Here is a 5,003-nt window from a genome sequence, read left to right on the forward strand (position 1 = left end):
TTTGTTTCGTATAAATTTTTTTGAAATCGAATTTTTGACTAAATTTTCTGACCAAACAACCAAAATAGCAAAGTAACACTGAATTTGATGAACACTAAACACTCTGAGCTTTTTGTTATTGAATGCAAAGTTTTGCAAAAAGTCGTAAACGATGGCTTCAAAAAATATAATTATTTAGCAAAATGGCAATAGATGCCAATAAACATATTTAAAAGACTATAGAAAATGTGGTTAGTAAAGTAACCACCCAACCGCAAAGAGTTAAATAGTAAATTAGTAACCAATTTTCTAAAGCTTATAGCTTAGTATTTGGTGTGTACTAGGGTTGTCATTCGAATACAAATTATTCGATTAATCGAGGGAAACAGTAAATGTTATTCGAATGCATACAAAATTTTAAATTAAGAATAAACAAGTAAGAGTGATATATTGGCTGTGTCGAATATTATATACCCTTCACAAAATTATACTTTAAACCTTTTTCATTTAATATTTTTAGGTAAACAATATTTAAATTTTTTTTTGAAAAATTGTGTTTTTATTTTTTAAAAATAGTTTTTTTTTTAATTTTTAAATTTTTTTTTTTTGGAGAAAGAATTTATGACAAAACTATTTTTTGATAAAAAAAAATTCGAGTTATAAAATATTTTTCCCGATTTTGACCCATTGTAGGTTCAATTTACTATAGCCTTATATAAATCGTTGCAATGGACTTTAAAATATCTATCATTAGATATGACTTAGTAATCCATATATAGATCCAAAATAGGCCAAAAATCGAGGTTGTCCCAGTTTTTTCCTTATATCTCAACCATTTGTGGGCCGATTTTGTTGATTTTAAACAGCAACGGAGCCGGAAGAATTCCCGATACACTGATTATTTGGGAGCTACGAAAAGTTGATTTCAACATACAGACGGACATTGCTATATCGACTTCATTATCTATAACAATGCAGTATATATATGCTTTGTGCGGTCGAAAATGAAGAATGTGGAAATTACAAAATGAATGACAAACTTATATACATATACGCTGGTAAAAGGTATAAACATTTTAATAGCTGCGGTTTTTGCCAGCCATTTGAGGATTTATTTTCTCGATTTAAATTAGCAACCTAATTTGAACTATAGCGGATATATTGATTAATCAGTCATGAAAATGGTCTTTAATTAACCGCTTCTTATTTACATAGAACAAAATGCTTATAAAACCAATCTTCAATTACATTTGGTTTATGGAAGTTGTTTGGTGACTTCGGAAAGTTGATTTCAATAGACAGACGGACGGCTATATCATATTCGATATTTATAACGATGCAGAATATATATAATTTATCACAAACGGAATGACAAAATTATGTTCCCTTGTTACTCATAGTGAAGGGTAAAAATTATTCGATCAATATGTTTTTACCTTTTAAAAACGGTGGTTTATTTCCTTTAACTAAACCGGAAACTTTTGATTGCAAATAAAAGCAGTTTAGTAATTTAAAATTCTAACAACTCTTCATTTATTAAAAAACTAGCTGAACCCGGTCCGCGTTGCTGGCCCTTACAATAATTCTGTTTTATATTGCATCTCGATTTCAATATACAGTGTCGGACAAAAAAAAGCACGGACTCCCCCGACCTGACATCGCACCCGAAATACTGAGGTGGTCATTTGACAAAGTTGTAGCAGATACAGTGCCGGACTTAAATATTCACACAGCATACAGATTTATCTTTAATCTTCCATATTTTTTTAAATGAAGGCCACAACTTTCGTACGGATTTCAGAAAAAATATTTATTTACGTATAAGTTATTGAAATATATGGAAAAACTAAACATAAGTTGGCACATTTCAGAAAAAAAATTTAACTAATGTTTCGAAGTTCGATTTTAAGGGGACAAAAATATTCACACAGTTTCTAATTTTTAATAGGAAAATAGTTTTTTTTAATAGTTTAATATTTTGTAGCCTATCTTTTAAATGACTTCTTTTAATCGTCTTGGCATTAAATCGACCAATTTTTGGTGACGTCAGCTCCAATATTTTGCCATTCTTGTAACAGGACTTCTTTAAGTTGAGTCTTACTAATAATATGGTGCTTTCCTACACGTTCGGCCAATTTATCACACAGATGTCCTATGGAATTCATGTCAGGTGATTGCGTAGGAGTCGGGAGAATGTGATGCGCTATTCATATTCGGACGTCATGGGCTGTGTGTTTGGGGTCATTGTTCTGTTAATAACAGAAATATTCCCAAGCTTTAACTTTAGAACACATTGTAGTAGGTTTTCTTTTAAAATATTAAGGTACACTGTTTTGTCCATTGAACCGTCGATGAAAACTAAGTTTCCTACACCAGGTGCAGCCATACAACCCCACAACATGACCCCTTCTCCACCATATTTGACAGTGTTTGCTACATTGTTATTTTCCAATTCAGTGTTTGGCCTTCTCCAAAGTCTTACTCTGTCGTCCGATTCAGACATGTGCAAACTTCACATAAACCATCTACAGACCATCCCCAACGTACCCTAAAATTTTGGTTGAAATCGGTCGACCCGTTTTCGCAGTTAGTGGTGACATCAAAATGTACACTTCTTTTTATATATAAGAATACGCAACAACAGTTTAAATAGTTACTTAGAGTTTTTATACAAATACACGTTTATACTTCAAAGTAATCCACATACTTAAATTACACACTATACAAGAATGTAGTTGGAGTTAGCTCTAACTGCGCCTATGATAAACTAAAAACACCGACTACAAGTGCTGCCACATTTTATACATAGCATCATCTTCCTTCCAGTAGCTTCATGAATGTTTTATTTCTACGAGGATCCACTTAAAGATTTTATTCAACGTTGTATGTTTCACAGCTAAGTTAATAATATCCACAGATATGTTAATAATGTCCACAGTTATGTTAACTTCTTTTCATAAAACACTTAAACAAATGTTTATAAATAAAATGTTCTATTTCATTATTATTAACTAATAATGTAATGTACAAAAATATTTAAACATTTTCTTGATTTAAACACATTTTATTAAATTATTCGAATAACATTTGTGCGGTTGAATAATCGAGTTTATTTTGAAAATTATGTTCTGTTTTTCTATAGCGAACGAGTGCTTTGAGTGGACGTTTTACATGTATTTTGTTTTTGTTACAATAACAAAACACATGTTAAATTTCCACATAAAGTACTCGTTCGCTATAGAAAAACAGCCCATTAATCTATCAATTATTGAAAAGTTATGTAATTTTATTCGATCAAAATTAAACTCAAATAATTTACAACTCTAGTATGTACATTAGGACTATAACCAAATTTTTGCCCTAGCACCATGCGATGGCAAATGTTATGTTATTTACGATAAGCTTTTGTTGGGGTCACTTTGGTATAAAAACCTCACCCACAAAAACGAATTTTTAAAGTCAAAATTTTCTCAAATTTTTATTACTTTTTTATTTTTTATAGTAAAACCGCAGATTTTTCCCGTTAACTCAAATTTTTAATAAAAATTCGAGTCAGGTTTTTTGGATAAAAAGAAAAATAAAAAAAATGATCTGCACAAAGCGACAAAGTAACAATTGAAAGTTTTTTAAAAACATGGTAGGTAATGTTTTTAAAAAACTTTCAATTGTACAAAAATTATAACCCTAATGTACATATAAGTAAACATTTTCGGACTGGTACTTTTGTAGGGAATTTTCAAATCACTAAGACCTAAAATGCTCCACATTCTAGTATTTTCATTTCATTTTGTACTTTCGTCATAGATGTTTTTTTTTGTATTTACTTTTGGTATTCTGTTTGTGTTGTGTTTCTTTTGTTGTGTCATCTTGACACATTTCCCTAGAGGTTGATTGCCGTTTAACAAGAAAAGAAAATAAAAACATAAAAATTAAACAACAGAGAAATTGTAAAGAATGATAGATAGGTAAATACGAAGTAGTTTATTAAAAAAATATACAGAAAATTATAACTAAAATTTGTTACTACTTAGTAGATAGAATGCTTTAAGAATGGCGCTAACCAAAATTTGTCCAAGCTACAAAATATGTATATGCAACGTTTACATTGTTAGAATAGCTAGATGAATATTTTAAAAGTTCTAGAATGAATATTCTTTCTATATCATAGAATTTTGGAAGACCTCAGATCTATATGAATTCATATTATATGCATTAACTCTACTGTCCTATTTAACATACTGTCACCAGTTTTGAAGCCTTGAAACAAGCTCATACATTTTTTGGAATTTTCTACATATTAATTTACAGATTTAAGCAGGACAATGAAGCAGAAAATGCATCTGTTCCCGACTACAATCAATCGGTGCCTGTGATACCTAATATATCTTGTACTAAACCAAAAATATTCCTCAGATCTCGGGCAATTAAAAAAGTTCTATCCGTACTTAACGTGAACAAATTCCCTGGTCCGGATTGTATTCCACCACTTGTTTAAAAAAATATTCCTCATCAATGTCCCATCAAATTAACTATCATATCTACCTTACACGTCAATCTGTAATTTTTCCCCATTGTTGGAAGGTTTTCAACGTCTAACCAATCCCCAAATAATAGCAATTTGTTCGGAGCTCTCGAATGTTATAGAGATCATGTTCAATTATCACCTTGTCAATTATTTGGAATCGAATAGACCTCTGAATGACAGACAATATGGCTTCCGCAGTAGTCATTCAACCGGGGAAGAGAGTAAGGTAATCGCATTTGACCGCAGTTGACCGGATGTGGTCAATTTCAAATAGTTTCGAAATTGATCTAGTTCGGTGTCGGGGTAGAATTGTCTAGTTTTATTTCTAGTTTCCTACGTCGAAGTACTATAATGGTTGTAACAGATGGTGATTGCTCCGAGAACTTCATATTGAGATCTGGGGTTTCCCCAGGACAAGGTCAACCCTAGAGCTGCTGGATCGGCCTCAAAGAAGGGCGGATGACGTTATAGGGGAAGAAACTGTTACCCGGTTTATTGA

The sequence above is a fragment of the Calliphora vicina genome, chromosome 1, assembly GCF_958450345.1.
Source record: "Calliphora vicina chromosome 1, idCalVici1.1, whole genome shotgun sequence".
Taxonomy (NCBI): domain Eukaryota; kingdom Metazoa; phylum Arthropoda; class Insecta; order Diptera; family Calliphoridae; genus Calliphora; species Calliphora vicina.